General features: G+C 44.9%; 1 protein-coding gene across 4 annotated transcripts in view; it reads left to right on the plus strand.

Annotated features, from left to right (window-relative positions):
- The window catches only part of ARP9 (actin-related protein 9), a 173663-nt gene that overhangs the window by 27236 nt on the left and 127041 nt on the right, over positions 1-19386 (plus strand). The window lies entirely within an intron of this gene.

Below are 19386 nucleotides of genomic sequence, written 5' to 3' on the forward strand. Positions count from 1 at the left end.
CTTTCTCTTGTATTGCTATAAGGTTGAAGTACACAGAGATACAGGCTGATCTCCTTCAATCTTCAATACAAATATAAGTGGCCACCATTGCTTGGGCACGATTTGCCCCTTGATTGTACAACAATCTGGGTTTAGTTTGGGTCTTCAGTTTCTTGCATGCAGGCCACAATAGTTTGAGAATGGGCTACCCTTTGGATCAATTGCAAAATAGTACATCAATTGCTACACAGAGAATTAGGGTTTCAGCAGCAATTTCTTCAAATTGCTCTTCACCAATGGCTGGAATATGCTGAGAATTGTTGAGGGAATGTCAGAGGATGAGAGAGAAAATCAGCTGGAAGGAGTATCTTTTGAAGGGTAGCTTTGATGGCAATTCTGATGGTGCCAACCCCTTTGAAAGTGGGGTAAAAGTTTAGTATGGCTGGCGAGTCCTTCTCTTCTATCACTACATCTCATTGAGGCAGAGGAGGAAACCTGCTGCCCGTGTTATGGTGCTGTGTGATCAGTTGCTGTTTCTCTCAGAGTTCATCTGGTGGTGCCTCCTTCCTCCTCCAGCCTCTGAATGCTGGAATGATACTTCACCAACCCCCGATAGCCTTCTCTAAGCTTGCATGGGTAATTTTGACAAATAGCAGCCTCTTTTGCTGCTCTGCAGCCTTGTAATTGTAATTTCCAGCTTAATTAACTATTTTGCAGAAAATTTAATGAATTACCCATTGACCTTGCCCAATAACTAGCTAGTGCCCATTCACAATTAATATGCTAACTCCCATGGGACATTAAATATGAGTAGGCTGATCTTGAGTCCACCTTCCCATCATTGCAAGACAAGTCACCCTTGCCAAGTGTGCATGGACATTCCACCCCACCTTTAACTAGGTAGTGCCCATTCACAATTAATATGCTAACTCCTATGGGTCAGTAAATATGAGTAGGCTAATCTTGAGTCCACCTTCCCATCATTGCAAGACAAGTCACCCTTGCTTGTTCAGCAATGGCTTCCTATCCAAGTGGTGCACTTGTGAGGTGCAAGTTAGTTAAGTCATTGTGATGGCCTAAGTAACCCCACTGAAGGGTGGGCAACATTGGCAAAGGTTGTACAAAGTTATGGTGGAAAGGTACTTGTGGGTACCTAGTGTTAGTTTGGGGTCTAGGCCATTAAATGTCTAGTGGTGACATTGTAGGAATAGGCATTAATTATTATATTAATGCTAGTCCAAGACCAATTGAAGAACACTTCCCTATTGATGTCGATGGTTCCCTCTAGGTTTGAAAAACAATAGGCCTTGAAAGTGACAGTGCAATTGATGAAGATATCCCCTCTTGGAATTTAGAGTCCAACTTCTTTAGCATACCACTTGGCATATGATAATGGGCATCACATTCAAACATATAGAGATGAGACACATTAATTAGAATATATGTGAAGGTCTCCTTTCAATAATGTCCTCTAAGGCTGAAATAGGGCAATCTAGACCATAGTATTGACAAAAGTCCTCTACCGAAAAATTGTGATTGAGCTATCTTTCTTGTAGCATAGACTCAACCATTTCCATGATTGCGTGGATCTTATTGTTGGGTGTAAAGTCCCTCGTTTCCGTGTATAAAGTTATATAGGTGTGAACACACCCTTATTGTACCCTAACATATAAATACATTCTTTATTCTTTGTGTACCATCACAGTCTGGTACACCTATCTCTGTGTTTACTCACTCACACTCTCAACGGAGCTGCTCCCACTTCTGTCTCGCACTTCCATGTCGCACTCTCCCCTTCAAATTGGTATCAGGGCTGCGGCTAAGGTGTGTGCGCTTCCCAAAGTCTGTGCAGGTCGGCTCTAGCTCGTCTGTGCGAAGAAACATTAGGTTGTCACTTTTTTCAGGCATGTGTGTGTACTGGACAGACAGTTTCTAGGTCAGCGTGAGTGCAGATGACAGCTATCTGACTAGGTGACAGCTCACGTGATCACACAGCAGTCAATTTTGACCAGTGGGACATAGATGACAGCTCATGATAGCTCACAACAGGTCACAACAGTCAGTTGACAGTCTGTTTGACATTTTTGTGTGACTTGCACATTTATACAAGCCCTGGTTTGTGCGTGGAAGCATAATTAGGATTTTTCAGCAATTTCACTTTTCATGTATCAACGAAATTTTACTCAGCTGAGCTGAATTTACTAACATTGGTGCACATTTGGACCCAAGAAATTTGGGGCTTTTGCAAAATTTTGTGAAATTTCGCTAAATTTGCTTGTTTTATGCTTTGGGGAACATGTATTAATGCAATTGGGGCAGATTGGTCAGTGAAATTTTGGGGTTTTTGCTGAAATTTGTGGATTTTTGCAAAATTGATGTGGGAAATGCACTTTGGGGACATTGCTGAATCAATCGTGCTGTAAGCAATGTAATTTGAGTTTTTTATCTCCCACTTGTGAGATTTTGGAGAGATTGTAGAGAGTTCCTGGTGTTTTTTGTGTATCAGAAGTTGATTTGGGCACATATGTACTATACATGTTAGGCAGCTCCTATTGAGTCGATGTATTGCTGAATATTCTTGGTGCAACAGTCTTAGAGATCATTTGCAGATTTGGGATCGTTGTAGATGTATTTTTGGTGATATTGCTGAAGTGGGAATCACTTGGCAGTGATGTGTGCATGTAAGGTATGCTGAAATTTTAGTTATATTGCTAAAAAGTCATCCTTTCTACTGCTGTACATTATTTGAGCACTGTCAGTAATACAATGACACTAAATCTTGCTCTTATTTCTTGAAAATTTGGGCTGAAATTAGCTGAATATTCAGCTTGTTGTTTGCTGTTATAAATTGCAGCATTGGTTTTTGGTGCATTTTTGACAAACGGCCTCTTATGCTTTTTCTTTTTATGGCTCTCAATTCTGCACCATAGTTCCTAAGTTATTATGTTTTGAAGAATTTTATGCGAATAAGATGTGTTTCCATTTAAACGCACCCTTTGTTCCCCGAAATTGCAGTTTGATGTGATCGCCTTGCTCTTTCCCTTTTCTCGAATAAATTTTCTTTTCACAACCCCTCTTTCTAATGCACGGATTGGCCATTATTTATTTTTGTGTATTTGTAAGTTTATTTCTATGTGATTTTTCTATTTTTTCTATATGAACATGCTCTTTTTTCATCAGAATGGAATTTGGTTTGGATAGCCTGAAGCTATTCATTTCCCCGACACTAGATGCCTCCTTGAATTCGAGAGGTTTGATGGCACTGGCTTTGATATGTGGAAGGACAAGATGCAAGGCATTTTGTTTCTGAAGGATTGTGATGATGCTCTCTTGGAAATTGAATTTGTAGCTGTGGCAGATGAGGATTGGGCTGCTAGACTCAACAAGAAGGCCATTGCATACATTAAAATGGTTTTATCTGATGATGTACTTACAGACATTAAGTGTCTTGATATAGCTTATGATGTATGGAAAAATTTAATGGATACTTATAAAAATACAACTCTAGTGAATCAAGTGCATCTCATGCACAAGCTTGTGAACATGGAGTTGGATGAGTCTAAGCCAGCACTTGAGCATTGTTGGGTATTTTGTATGTGCTTATGTCACACGCTTACAGACACTTATCGTGTTTGGGTGTGAACACCCCCCTACAACCCTAAGGTTTAAGGGTTGTACCTTTGTCTTTTCAGATTACACTCTTTCAGTCTATTGCATTGAGTGTCTTGCTTTACTCTCATACCGTTTATTGCACTCTAAGTTGAGCTTCGATCCTCTCTTCATCTCACATTTAGTATTAGAGCAGAGCTTTGCTCGATTCAACTTTGTTCAGCATTAAGGAGTGCACAGGAGCTCCAGAGGTCTGCAGCTCCACTTGCTCTGCTCTCAGCACTTGCAGAGTGCCGCCAAGTGATGCTCTTTTTAGAGCCTCCCAACCAGTGCCAATAGATCTGTCCGCTCCACTCGCCTAGATTGCATGCTCCACTAGCGACAGCCAGCGCCAGCAAACAGCGCTGCCTACAGTGCTTGTGCGTCAGCGTGGGAGCCCGTCTGCTAGTTTGCCTCCTTGTCTTGGTAGTGCCGCCCGCTAGTCTGCTGTATGCCGCCTCTATGGCCCTGTTCTGGAAGCGCTGCCACTTGTGAGTCAGCGACTTGCTTAGTCCAACTCTAGCTGCCCCGCCAATTGAGCCTGCTTGTCGCCTGTAACCAACGCAACACGTTTGTGTATGAGCTGCCCGCATGTGGCAAGCGCCGTTTGCCTGTGGTCAGCCCCGTCCTTGCAGCCTCAACACCTAGAAGCTCCAGTAGGCCACCGTTCGCCACCTGCTCTGGCTGCCCGTCTGCCAGGTACAAATTGTTTCATTACTTTTTAATTCCAGAATTCATCTCTAGAAAAGGAGGCTTTTGCCCAAGCAAGCACAGAATTGTGAGTATGTGTTTGGGATACGGTTGATACAAATATATCAGAAATTTTGGGGCTTTTGAGTTTTTTAAGGACATTGGCACATGTATTGTAGTCTCAATCAGTGATAGATTGTTTTTGACAAATTTGGGGTAAGAAATTTTGGGGATTTTACTTGTACAGTCTTGTTGAACAGTGAATGCACCTTGGACTGCATGCATTACAGAGAGTTTTGACAGAGTGCACCTCAGTGTACTAATTGCAACAAGTTATTTGCTGCAATTTTTGGAAATTTTAAGATTTCGAGTTTGGTCTAGCTTGGACATTGCTCTTTTGCTTCTTTTGGCATTGATTGTCATGGCAAATCAGGGAGGTGATGTCTTTACTTATGTATCTAAGGAGGACAGATTGGATGGTAACAACTACTCCCTTTGGTCCTTCATGATAAAGAATGTGCTTATGGCGAAAAATCTTTGGGATTATATCAGTGGAGAAGAAGTTAGGCCAGGAGTTGTGGCTCTAGCTACTCCTCCTCTAGGAGGATGTGGATAACGAGCACCTAACCTGCTCCACTTCAGCCACTTTCCCAAAGATCTGTAGCCCAAAAAGCATGGGATACATGGGATGCACAGGCTTTGTTGATTGCATTGGTGTTGAGAAATAGATAAATGATGTATGCTCCAAGAGGAGCTGTCCTGAATCCCATATGCATAGTGAGGAGAGTGGAAACTCAAAGTCTATAAAGCATTGTACTTGACTATGAAATGAACACAATATCATGATGCTTTGTACTTTCAGTTAAGTGTCTTGTCATTGTCAATTCTACACAAGATTGTGTTTATGAGTTCAAGCTAATCTATCTTGGAACCTAATTTACTTGTGTAATAGTTTGTCTCTACTTGTCCATGTCATTATGAACTTGGTTTACATCTTTGATCCACCATAGCTTGTGTCATGTCCTAGATCCACATTGTTTAACATGGTATCAGAGCCCAGTTGGGCATGGCACAGCTCATACTCTGAATCTCTAGTCTCCCTTCACCTTTGGTGATCTCTAACCAGCTCACATTCAGCTCATATCTCCAGTTTCAAGTTCAAATCTCAGTTGGACCTTGTGGCAGCCATAGCTAGACTGCACCTACCCACCTTGGAGCACTTGGATCTCTCTCTACGGGCCATATCTTCAAGTGAATCCTTCTGGAAGTATCTTCCCTTGCTCAAGTCGCTTCAGCCTATCACATCGGACGGCGACATTATCATCCACAGAAGGCAGCATTGCATGATTTGCAGAAACGGCGCAGTCTGCAACAGCGTGACGATTCGTACAGCTGCACGCACAATACACAACGCAATTCATGCAGCCACCATAGGGATTTTGTAGCCCATGAGATAAGCTTCATTGCCATGTAAAAAGTTTTGAGAATGATCAAGTGCGTAATTCACACAGACCAAAAAACCAGGCTGCTACAGAAACCCTAATCCAGAAAGCCATAGCCATCAAGGTCCAAGCTCACTTTTTTCTTCAAATTCTTATTCCCTTCAATTTAGGGGACACACTGCCACTCTTATCTGAGTCTGAACTCAGTTTCCAGCAAGATTAACACTTCAAATCAACAAGCAAGAAGAAGATCAAGCACCGACATTCAATACTAAGCTCAAGAATAGTATCTATTGATACTCAACTAGTGTTAGTTGACACTGATCTCCTTGTGACACTTCACAAATTTCCCTTGCTGGTCTTTTTTCAATAAATTGGAGCTGCTCAACATGGCAGAGCTTGAGCAAATAGCAAAGTTCAATGGAGAAGGCTTCCATGCTTGGAAGGAAAAGACCATGTATCACCTAATGTGGAAAGACTTGTGGGACCTATTTGAAGATGATGCATACAACAAGAAGGAAGATGATGAAGACGGGTTTGTTGAAGAAGACTATTTCAAATCCAAAGAATGGAAGAAGATGAATAATAAGGCACTAGGTATCATTGCATGGGGATTAAGTGATGATGTGCTACATCATATATCTGGCATTAGAAATGCTAGAACCGCCTTGGAGGAACTTGATAGAATGCTTGGTACCTAAGCAAAGAATTCAAAGGTAAAACTTCTCATGCAGTTTTATAAACTGGATATCAAAGACAGTGTTTCCATGACCATACACATTAATAAGTTTAAGAGTTTAAAAACTCAGCTTGCATCTCTTAAAAAGATATTGATGAAGATGAAGCAATAGCCGTACTGCTTGCAAGTGTAAACAAGGATCCATATGAGAACCTTGTGTCCACTCTAAGTAATGTTCCGAGTCTCTCACTCAAAGATATTGAGCACTCACTGCTTGATGAAGAAAGCAAATTTAAAAGCAAAGATGTAAAAGAAACTAGCTCAAGGGAAAACCTCTTATACACTAAAGGAGCTACCGGACCCAAAGGAAGAGGTCGAAACAACTCAAAGTCTATAAAGCATTGTACTTGACTATGAAATGAACACAATATCATGATGCTTTGTACTTTCAGTTAAGTGTCTTGTCATTGTCAATTCTACACAAGATTATGTTTATGAGTCCAAGCTAATCTATCTTGGAACCTAATTCACTTGTGTAATAGTTTGTCTCTACTTGTTGGTTTACATCTTTGATCCACCATAGCTTGTGTCATGTCCTAGATCCACATCGTTTAACAATTGGCAGTTCAGCGGTCCATTATTTCCCACGTTCGTTCGGCAACTTCTTCACGAGAAGCTTGGCTAACTTTAGAGAAGATGTTTGTTGGTAAGAATGAGACTTGCATCTCTTTCTTAAAGAAAGAGCTAGAGACATTGAAGATGGATGAGGGTGATTCTATACAAGATCACTTGAACAAATTCGGGACTTGCGTGAGCAACTTATGAATGTCGATGAATACTATTTAGATGCACAGCTGATATCTACTACATTGAACTCATTACCTCCTTCGTACTTGGCTTTCCACACTGCCCTAAAGCTCACAATGAGGATAGCCCCACAACCTATCTCCTTTCTTCAGTTAGTCAGTTTGCTTCTAGAAGAGGAGTAAACAAGAAGAAATAGTGGTGTGGATGTCATAGCCTTTGCGCAGGCTTTTATGGCTAGATAGAAGGGCAAAGGCAACCAAGTAAAGAATGCTCCGTAGAGCTTTGGGACTTCTGGCACCTCACAGGGAAGTAAAAAACAAGGGGGCATGCAAGCGAAAAAAAGGCAAATGCCATTATTGCAAGAAGCCAGGCCACTACATCACTGAGTGTAGAAAGTGCATCGCCAAGGAGAAGAAAAAGGAGTCAGGAATGCCTGTTTCTGATGCTCCTTCCACTGCTATCTACTGAGTCTGTGTCCTTTGTTGCAGACAAGGACTATTGCTTTTACACATGCAGTTATGACACTTCTTGGGATGATCGAGCATTTAGCTCTATTGAGGATGCAGACACTTGGTTTTCTGACAGTGGTGCTTCTAGGTATATTACATCTCGCAGAGATTTATTTGCTTTTGTTGGTGCAGCTCTAGTTGGTAAGTATGTAGTGTGCCAACAATGCATCATATCCTGTTAGAGGTATTGGCGAGATTGTGCTCACAGCCATTGATGGCTCTATTCTCCATGTATAGGATGCTTTGTTTGTGCTCGGTATAAAGAAGAATCTGCGCTCTATTTCTTCTTTGGCACGTTGTGGTTTGCAAACCACATTTGATGATAACAGATGCATGGTGAGAGACAAAGAACACATGACTTTGGTCTTGACTGGCACTTTATGTCATGGGTTATATGAGTTGGATGCTCTTTCGGTTGATCAGTTAGCAAATTTGGCATCCACTTTTACTCCTGCTATAATACAAGCAGAGTTACGGCATGCTCGCATGGGGCTAGTGAACTTTGGTAGCTTGATGCTCTTACAATGTATACAAATGCTAGATGGATTACCTCTTCTGGAGAGACCATTTGAGCACTTGTGCGAGGGATGTATTTTGGAAAAAATGCATCGGTTTTCGTTTCCCCGTGATGTTGCTTTTAGAGCCACGGCCAGGTTACAGTTAGTGCATTCAGATGTATATGGGCCTATGCAGACAAAGTCTTTGGGAGGATGATACTTTTTTGTGACTTTTATTGATGACTTTACTCGATTCTGCTGGGTCCACTCTTTGGTGAAAAAGTCAGAAGTGTATGATGCATTCTTGGCTTTTGTTGCACTTGTTGAGAACCACTCTGGTTCTAAAATTAAAACTCTCTGAATATATGTCCTCTATGCTGAATTCTTTTTTGAAGCAGAAGGGCATTATCCATCAGTTCACTACTGTTTATACTCCACAGCAGAATGGGTTTGCAGAGAGGAAGAATCGGTCACTCATGGAGATGGCCAGATGTATGCTGAAAGCAAAGACCTTGCCACACAGTTTTTGGATGGAAGATGCTATGTGTGCTTGCCATGTTTTGAACAGATGCCCCACCAAAGCATTAAATAAAATTACACCTTTTGAGGCTTGGAACAGCCGGAAACCTTCTGTTGGACACTTTCGTATCTTTGGATGTCTTGCATATGCACACATTCCCTAGGTACTCAGAAAAAAGTTGGATAACAAGGCTGTCAAATGCATTTTTGTGGGATATAGTAGTGAGAGCGAAGGCTATAGACTCTATGATCCTGTCTCTAAAAAGGTGTTTGTCAGTAGGGATGTACTATTTGATGAAAAATCAGAATTGTCCCTTGCTGGTTCAGACACATTTCAGGCTGCCCATGATGTATTCGAAGGCCTGCTGCCCATTATATTTGGTGATTCAGGTGGAGTTTCAGCAAGTAAACTCAATGTTCAGCCAGCTGCTCCATTGGAAAATGCAGAAAATCAGCCATTGGCTGATCTGAATTAACAGCAAAGTGCTGAAATTGAAATTCAGCAAGAGCTTATGCATAGTCAGGAGGCAAGCTCGTATGCATGATACTGCACATACCATGGAGTTTGTTATGGCAGCAAGCACAGTTGATGATGAGGAGCTTGAATATTTTGAGAATGCACAACAAAGTGTGCATTGGATGGTAGCAATGCAAGCTGAATTGGATTCTATCACTAAGAATCAAACATGGGATTTAATATCTTTTCCCTTTGGGAAGAAAGCCATTGGAACAAAATGGGTCTACAAGCTGAAACGAAATGCAGATGGATCCATTGACAAATATAAGGCAAGGCTTGTAGCTAAAGGCTATGCATAGAAGAAAGGCATTGATTATGAGGAGACATTTGCTCCTACCTCCTGAATGATGACCATTAGGTCTATGGTTGCTTTGGCTACCCATTATGGATTGACTGTGCATTAGTTGGATATTAAAACTACATTTTTACATGGGGGACTTCATGAGGAAGTATATGTACATCAGCCCATTGGTTTTGTTATTGAGGGATTTGAACACTTGGTTTGCAAGCTGAAAAAAGTTTTATATGGTTTGAAACAAGCTCCTAGAGCTTGGTATGCAAAGATAGATGCTTTTTTGCTCAGCGAAGGTTTTATAAACAGCTCATTTGAGTCTACCCTTCACGTATGTAAAGAAGGGGGATCCATGTTGATCATTTGTCTATATGTTGATGATCTCTTGCTTACAGGGACACATGCTGATTAGATTTCAGCATTTAAACAAAATTTGTAGCAAACTTTTAACATGTTAGACTTGGGGTCTCTACATTATTACTTGGGTATTCAATTCATACATGATGCTAGAGGTATTGGTTTAAGTCAATATACATTGGTAAACTTCTTGAGAAGTTTGGCTTACAGAATTGCAAGCTGGTCTCTGTACACCAATGGAACTAAAGCTATTATTACATGATAACAGTGATTTGTTTGATATACACACATATGCTCCAACAGTTGGACGTCTTATTTACCTATGCAACAGTAGACTAGATATACAGTTTGCAGTTTTAGCCCTGAGCAGATATATGCATTAGCCATACATGTCACATTGGCAAGTTGTTAAGCGTGTCTTTCGTTACTTGCAGGGCATTGGATTGTTAGAGATCATAGCCTGTTTGGTGGGCAGGCAGGCCTGCACAGTCGGACCAGCAGGCTGCTGCACAGTCGGACTGTGCAGTCGGACTGCCACGTGGCAGTCCGACTGCCTGCAGCCGACTTATTCCAGGCTGCGCCCTATTTCTGGCGCCCCATTTCAGGCAGTTTTTCGGCTATATATTGCCGACGTTTCCAGCAGTCTGCCCACTCTTCTCTGTCGCAGATTACAGACCGGTGCTGTGCAGTTTTCTGTCTCTGTTCACAGATTTCAGACAGCAGACAGTGCAGACTGCAGCAGACTTCGAGGTGGACAGCAGGTCGTCGTCGAGGTGGAGACACGCAGTCCAGCGCACTGCGTCCGTGTATATCTTTGTATTCAGCATTCTTTATACAGCAGATCTTCATTGTCCACTGTCTCTTTCTCTCCCTTCTCTCTCTACGTTCTCTCACTCTCAGTCCTACGCTTCCGCACCGTTGCACTCTGACATGGTATCAGAGCAGTGTTTGAGGGCTGACTGAGCGCAGAATCAACCTGAAGTGGAGTTTCCATCGCGACACAAATTTGCGTTTTTTTTTGCGTTTAAGGGCAAACTGGAGGGCTGCGCCTTGGAACAAGGCTGAAACGAGTGTGGGCGCACAGGAAAGGAGTACAGGTGGTGGATTTGCTGCTGTTTACTGCTGTTTGACGCGGAGAAAGTTTGAGTTTACAACCTAAAAGTGCAGGTTTTGCTTTTTCATCGCCTTTGGCGGGTGAAGAAGCGTCAGGACGCGGAAGAGCCTTAGCAGGCTGAGTTTACCCAGTCAGAGGGGGCTGCTTTTGCGTTTGAGAAGGCATTGCAGGTGAAGATGTCTACAGAGATGGACTTGGAGTTCGAGGCGATTATGGACCGGAAGGTGCCTGTCTTATCGGCTCTTCCTACAGATCAGAAGCTCGACGGCGACAACTACCGCATTTGGCACGTCATGATGTTGGCCATCCTTGAGTCCTATGATTTGGCGGAGTTGGTACAGGAAGATATTAAACGGCCTTCGGTAAGAGATGAGTCCAAACTCTCTTCCGATGCTCGTGCGGAGTTAGCCAGGGCCCAGTCTCATTGGGACAAACTGAATGCCAGGATTCGATCCTTTCTCTTTCTATCATGCACTACAGCCGTGATCGCTCACATCGAGCACTTGACGGTGGCTCGTGAGATATGGCTGGAGCTTGATCAAATGTACAATCGGATGACCCTGATGATGAGGGTTTCTTTGGAGGTACAGATGCGGACCTTGTCCGTAAATAAGTCTTCTTCGCTAAGGGAACACATTAACAAGCTAAGGCAGCTACAGATGCAGGTTCAGAATGCGGGGAAGCCGATTTCCTCCGAAGACATGGCGATCACACTCTTGTCCCAGTTGCCGCCACGATTCGGTACATTTTACTCTGCCTTTATTGCTTCGGGGCGAGAGTCTACTCTTCGGTGGGAAGAGTTGGTTCCTATGGTCTTGGACCAAGAGGAACAGTTGAAGGGACAGAATGCTTCCAAGACGGAGGCGTTGACAGGTCAAGCCTCTCAGAAGAAGGGGAAGGACCAAAAGAAGAAGAAGGGGGATAACAAGTCCAAGAAGGACAAGGACAAAGACTCCACATGCCATATTTGTGAAAAGACTGGCCATTGGAAGAAGGATTGCCCTGACAAAGACTCGAAGGACACCAAGAAGAAGGAAACCAAGGATTCTGGAGCGGTGGCTGCACCCTCATCAGCTGCATTTCTACATTTAGTTGTCATTGAGGACGCTTCACCGAATGCTTCTGATGCTGCGATGGCGGCTCCCCAAGCTCGAGAGTGGATTGTTGATAGTGGTGCCTCACGGCACATGACTCCTTCATCAGATGGTGTTGCCCAGCTGCGACCTTCGCGTGGGCAGGTTCTCATTGGAGACAGCTCTTCAGTTTCTATTGCAGGTCGGGGTAAGATGCAGCTTATTCCGGATGGACGAGGTGACACCCATACCTCAGAGGTTTTGCATGTACCAGGATTAGGGTACCATCTCCTTTCAGTTCATAAGATTTGCTCCCTTGGTCTTTTGGTGGAGTTTGACAGTTCTACTGTGCGAGTCCTTGATCGTGAATCGAGGAAGGTTCTATCATCTGGATATGAGGAGAACAACATTTACAAACTGAAGTCTTCCACTGCTCTCTCTACTCTTCTTCTTACCTCACAGTCACAGTCTGAATTATGGCATGCTCGGTTTGGTCACTTGAACTATGACTATCTTCGGAGGGCGTCACGTGGACAGCTTGTTCGAGGGTTGCTGGATATAGTGGTGAGCCAGCAGCCATGTGTCTCCTGCATACGGGGGAAGCAGCATAGAGATGCCATTTCCCACACCGCTTCGCGACGGTCTACTTCACCGATGGAGTTAGTATCTATGGATCTATGTGGCCCTATGAGGAATGAGTCCCTGCGTGGGAGTTCGTACTTCATGCTAATCGTGGATGACTACAGCAGGATGACATGGGCCTACTTTTTGGCACTAAAGTCAGAAGCTTTCTCGCACTTCAAGGATTGGCTTCTCTTTGAGGAGAACCGATCAGGCCGGAAGTTGCAGACCTTGCGATCCGACAAGGGAGGTGAATTTGTGTCTAATGAATTTGCTCGGTTTTGTGCAGATAGAGGAATTCACAAGGAGTTTGTCAATACCAATACTCCTCAAGAAAATGGTATTCTAGAACGGAAGAACCGCAGTGTGATCGAGATGGCGCGCACCATGATGGAGCACCGACAGACCTCTCAGGTTCTGTGGGCCGAGGCTGTGGCTACTGCAGACCACATCCTTAATCGATTCCCTACTTCGGCCGTGGAAGGGATGACTCCATTTGAGGCTTATTTTGGGACGAAGCCAAATGTTTCTTACTTTCGGGTCTTTGGGTGTGATGCCTATGTTTACATTCCCAAGGCTCACCGTGATAAATTTGATGTGGCTTCCCGAAAACAGGTATTTGTTGGCTACAGCTCCCAGTCCCAAGGCTACCGACTGTATGATCCCATCAAGCGAGATGTATATACTAGCCGTGATGTGCGGTTTGTGGAGGTTCCGGCTTCTTCCACGGGTGATGAGCATCCCGTTCTTGGAGATCCAGGGGAGAGTTTGGCTCCTTCTACAGTTCCACTGGAGCCTGTGCCTTTTGATTATGATTCTGTTTCTGACACAGAGTCTCCTGTTCCACCGGACCCTTCTGAGGAGTTACCACCGGTGGACATTCCAGAGTCTTCTACTGATGGAGAACGACGAGGGGAGGTTCGGCCTCCTCCTCGTTGGGCCCGTGACACACTCCGTGATTCAGGGATCGAGGGGGTTCCTGAGGAGTGGGGACCGCAGGATGGTCCGCGGCGGTCACGGAGGCACCAGGCGCATTCTTCGGAGCTTGTTTGCTCCAATTATTGTTTGATGTCCTGTGTTATGCAGGATCAAGAGCCCACCCTGTGAAGGAGGCTTTACAGTCCGCCCCATGGAAGAAAGCTATGGAAGCTGAGTTGGAGGCTATTGAGAGGAATGGCACTTGGTCACTTGTGCCACGCCCCCCGAAGAAGAAGGTGATTGGAGTCAAGTGGGTCTTCAAGACCAAATATCTCAGTGATGGTACTTTGGATAAGCACAAGGCTCGCCTTGTTGCTAAGGGTTTTGCCCAGCGCCCAGGGATTGACTGTCATGACACCTTTGCTCCCACCGCTCGTATGGCAACCATTAGCGCTGTTCTTGCTTTGGTTGGCCATAGGGGATGGCCTGTTTATCAGTTGGATGTGAAGTCGGCCTTTCTGAATGGTGATTTGAAGGAGGAGATCTACGTTGAGCAGCCTCCTGGCTTTGGTTCTTCAGATGGGAAAGTCTACAGGTTGAAGAAGGCCCTGTATGGTCTCAAGCAGGCCCCACGAGCTTGGAACGAGAAGATTGATTCGTTCCTCCAGTCTCAGTTGGGATATCGGCGGTCCAAGGCTGATCCGCAGCTGTATGTTCACACTTCCGAGGATGGTTGTGTGCTGTTTGTATTATATGTTGATGATTTGATTGTCATAGGTGATGATGCACAGCAGGTCCAGGAGACAAAGTCAGCTTTACATCGGACGTTCGAGATGATGGATTTGGGGCTACTCCATTTCTTTTTAGGCCATGAGATTTATCAGTCTCAGAGGGGGATCTTTCTCTCCCAACAGAGATATGTACAGGAGCTCTGGGTGTCTTTTGAGATGGAAGATTGTCGGGCCCTCTCTACTCCTATGGATCCGAACTGGAAGGCCACTTCCCATTCAGCTTCTCCTTTGGCGGATGTGTCCCGCTATCGACAGTTGATAGGGTCTTTGATTTGGCTTCTCAACACCAGGGTTGATCTATGTTTTGCTGTTGGGCTCTTGGCAGGGTTCATGAGTGAACCTAAGACGGTGCATTGGCAGGCTGCTCAGAGGATACTTCGGTATCTCAGGGGGACGTCTGATTTGGGGATTCATTACCCCGTAGGGACAGATGGGTCAGATCTTGTACTTGCAGGTTGGAGCGACTCGGATTGGGCCGGTGACGTGGACCACAGGCGGTCTACAACAGGTTACTGCTTTACTTTGGGTGCAGGTGTTATTTCATGGAGTAGCAAGAAGCAGCCCACGGTAGCCCTTTCGTCTACTGAGGCGGAGTATCGGGCCGCGTCTTCCACCACATGCGAGGTTGTGTGGCTTCGGAGATTGTTGGAGGAGCTTGGGTGCCCCCAGACTCGTCCTACATTGCTGCGATGTGACAATGAGAGTTGCATTGCCTTGGCGAGGAACCCTGTTTTTCATACCCGGACGAAGCACATTGAGATTCAGTACCACTTCATCCGAGAAAAGCTTCTGGATGAGACCATCACTGTGGAGTATTGCAAGACGGAGGACAATCTTGCGGATCTGTTTACAAAGGCGCTTCCTCAGGCTCTCCTTCGGCAACATTCCAGATCCCTTAGGCTTCTGCCCTACCCAGGCTCTGAGAGGGGGTGTTAGAGATCATAGCCTGTTTGGTGGGCAGGCAGGCCTGCACAGTCGGACCAGCAGGCTGCTGCACAGTCGGACTGTGCAGTCGGACTGCCACGTGGCAGTCCGACTGCCTGCAGCCGACTTATTCCAGGCTGCGCCCTATTTCTGGCGCCCCATTTCAGGCAGTTTTTCGGCTATATATTGCCGACGTTTCCAGCAGTCTGCCCACTCTTCTCTGTCGCAGATTACAGACCGGTGCTGTGCAGTTTTCAGTCTCTGTTCACAGATTTCAGACAGCAGATAGTGTAGACTGCAGGAGACTTCGAGGTGGACAGCAGGTCGCATCGTCGAGGTGGAGACACGCAGTCCAGCGCACTGCGTCCGTGTATATCTTTGTATTCAGCATTCTTTATACAACAGATCTTCATTGTCCACTGTCTCTTTCTCTCCCTTCTCTCTCTGCGTTCTCTCACTCTCAGACCTACGCTTCCGCACCGCTGCACTTTGACAGGATTGCTTCATGCCAAGGGGGGACCACTGCAGTTACATGCTTATAGTGATTCTGATTGGGCTGGTGATTATGATTCATGTCACTCCACTAGTGGCAATTATTTCTTTCTTGGCTCATGTTGCATATCTTGGCTTAGCAAGAAACAATCCACTATTGCCACATCGTCATGTGAAGCTGAATACAAGGCAGTTTTCACTACCACAGTTAAATGCATATGGATTAGACTCTTGCTAGAGTTGATCTGGATATATCTGTTACGGAGCCTACTTTTTTGTTCACTAACAGTCAGTGTGCCATTGCAGTGGCACAGAACCCAGTGTTTCATGCACGCACGAAACACATTGAGATACATTATTACTTTGTTAGAGAGAGGCTACATGCAGGTGATATCAGCCTTGTCTATTGTCCTACCACTAGTAATGTGGTAGACATCTTCACCAAAGTTTTTCCTCGTGACAAATTTGAAGCATTTTACAATGCCGTAAATTTGATCTCCTTTGGTGGCGGATGATCCTTGCACTTTTGATCACTCTTCACTCTAGGGGGATTTGTTGGGTATTTCACTTGTACTTTCAGATTACACTCTTTTAGTCTATTGCATTGGGTGTCATGCTTCACTTTCACACTGTCTACTGTACTTTGAGTTGAGCTGTGATCCTCTTTTCATCTCACAAGCGTTTGAGTGTTGTCACAGTTGTACCCTGTATCAAGGTTTAACCCTTGAAGTGCGTCTTGCAGGTTTCCTTTTGCGGCGGAAGGCATGGAGGATCATGGAGATTTAGCATGCAAAGACGCTCTGGGCACAAGGCGGGAGCATATGGCACGTGCCTCTCCACCGGAGCGCTATGTGCCCACCATCAAGAGGTATGCCAAGAAGCGAGGCCCTAAGCGACATTGCCCAGGGCGAAGGCCGAAGAATCCTCGAGTCAAGAAAGTTAAGACCCGAAACGCGCAACAGGTGGCAGCACTAGTGGTGTGCACTCCCAGCTCCCGCTCGGGCCCCAGATGCTTTCGTCTAATGATGAGGGCTAGTCTCCTCTCCTCTTTTTACCTAGCCCTCCTAGAAGACATGAATGATAGCTAGTTTACTAGATGCAATTACCCTTTCCTCTCCACCACCTCTGTCCACGTCGGCATGAATCTGAAAGGATACATGCAAAGCTACCAATTTTTGAGCAAATCCATCCGACCCCCTTCCCTTCCTCATTCAAATGAAGAGAATTAGGCCCTGGCTGTCATTTCACTACTGTAACTTTAAAAAAAAAAAAAAAAGAGAAGAGAAGAAAAGAAAAGTAAAAGCGAAGAAAAGAACAGTATGAAAGGAAAAGCACGAAAAACACTCTCCACTGACCAGACAACATAGCCCACTTGCAGAAGCACTTACCACCACATAAAGCACGAGCACTGCACCCAAGGGTTCTCAAGTTAGGCGTGCCTGGTGGCCTCGGTTGGCCGGCTCCACTCCTAACCCCCTAGCCCTTTTGCTCCCCCACTTCACGCTTAGGGCACATCAAGGGCAAGACATACCTAGGGAGGTAATACTCACCTAAGCCACTTGCACCGCACCTCCCTTGGCACAAATGGGGTCCTCAAGTGTGGGACATCACCCAGGCTTGCTTGCGGTTAGACCCACCTCCCCATTCCACTAGCACGGGCACAATGCACTAACACAATGAGGTAGGCACTCCCCTTAGGAACAGCACCGCACCTTCTCCTTTCAGGCATCACAATAAGCAACAAACCACCAACTTCGGAGGCTCCCGTCAACCACGCAATACCCATTTGGCTTCTCCGACAAAAATCATTTCACAGCTTCCACAAGCACCTGAGTCTCCAAGTGGCCCTCACCTTTACACCACTTGGCCAATTGCCTGCCAACCTACAACACAGAAGTGTCATGGGACTGGCACCCGTCTAGGAGGGGGTTAATGTTAAACCAAGTCGAGATGGCGGAAAAAGGAAGGAAAAAGCAGAAAAAAAAAACACGGAAAAAGAGCAAAGACACGCAGGCGACCTCCAAAGCTAAGCCGGGGCAAAAAGCGCAATTTTAAATGAAAGGTGTCTCAAAAAACTTGGAAAACTCTTGTAAAAGTGTGCCAGGCTCCCTCCTGTGCCAATTGTAAAATATTAGACGGGTGTAGGCTAGAGGTATAAGGCTAGAAGAGGGAAATGGAAAAAGGGTCTTGCCACAATGGCCGGTCATGTAAAAAAGGGATGGGCGCCCATGGGGTTTTAGGGTTTGTATATATAAAGTTCAAAAAGTGAATGGAAGCTCATTCTTTGGGGTGTGGCTAACAAGAGCTCTCTTCTTCTTCTCTTCTCCTCATCTTCTTGCTTGTGTGTGCTCTTGAGAGAGGGAGTGTGAGTGTGAGGGAGTGAGTGTGTGAGAGTGAGGGATCAAAAGGGTGAAGCTCTTCACCATCTCCTCTTCTCTTCTTTTCTTCTCTTCTCTTTTCTTACGTGCGCGACTATGGAGGATGGAGCTTGGAGATGGAGGAGGCTTGAGGATGCTTGAGCTCGCATCTAGGATCGTGGAGCTACCGGGGTGTGCGAGAGAGGAGGCAACTCGTATCGGCATCAAGGTAAGCTCACTACACTCATAGGATCGACGGCGCGTCGGCTAGGTGAGAGATAGCCATTAGAGCTCGCTTGAAGCACTTGAAGCAATAAGCGGTCCGTGGGTCTTGGCGGTTGAGCATGAGCTCTCACCACACTCATGCAGGGCAAGACATTCGTGGCATAACTGGTTGGGAATCACCAGTAGATGCATATTCAGTGTTTGCATATTTAGCAAAGGTACAAAACATGGATGTACTTGTGGAAAAAAAACGAAAAAGAGATGAAGATATTGCAGCGACATCTAAAAGAATGACAAGAAGAAGTGTGGATCAGCCTAAAGCTGCAAATCAGCCACCTCCCGAGCATGTTATGGAAGAGGTCAGTGAGAAGCAAAAACAGGATAACAAACAAGAGGGCAAAAAGAAGGGCAAGCAGCCCGGATATAAGTTGCAGTCTGACATTGAGACAGCCACAGATCTTAAGAAGGTTCTTGAAGAACGAATCTTAAAGAGTCGTGTGGAATTCACCTTGGGAGAGGTGCTTGGCATTGCCAAGCGAGAATTTCATGATGAGATCATTGACATAATTAAGAGGAAGCATCAGTTTCTTGGTGATACGACTAGTGCATTGCTGCAATTTGAAGAGGAAACTGGTTTGTTGGGTATTCGGGCTGAATATAAGTATGAAGTAAATATTGGATTATCTATGCAGGATGGTACTAATCAGTGGACAGTATGTGGAAAAGAGAAGAAAGTGGCTGAAAATGTATTGTCTTGTAGTAATATGTATGGTGGAGTAAGGCAGATGCAACAATATAGGGAAGAGACTCTAGGATTTATTCCTCGAAGTCACTACACAAGAAATCATTGGGCTAGGGCTACCACTGAAACGGTAGTGAAAATAGGAGAACGTGAAACTCCTTGTGTTGCTTTACTTGACCATGGGTCTGAGATA

This window comes from Lygodium microphyllum, chromosome 13 (genome assembly GCF_053477565.2).
Source record: "Lygodium microphyllum isolate KBCC chromosome 13, Lygodium_microphyllum_v1.1.10, whole genome shotgun sequence".
Classification (NCBI taxonomy): Eukaryota; Viridiplantae; Streptophyta; class Polypodiopsida; order Schizaeales; family Lygodiaceae; genus Lygodium; species Lygodium microphyllum.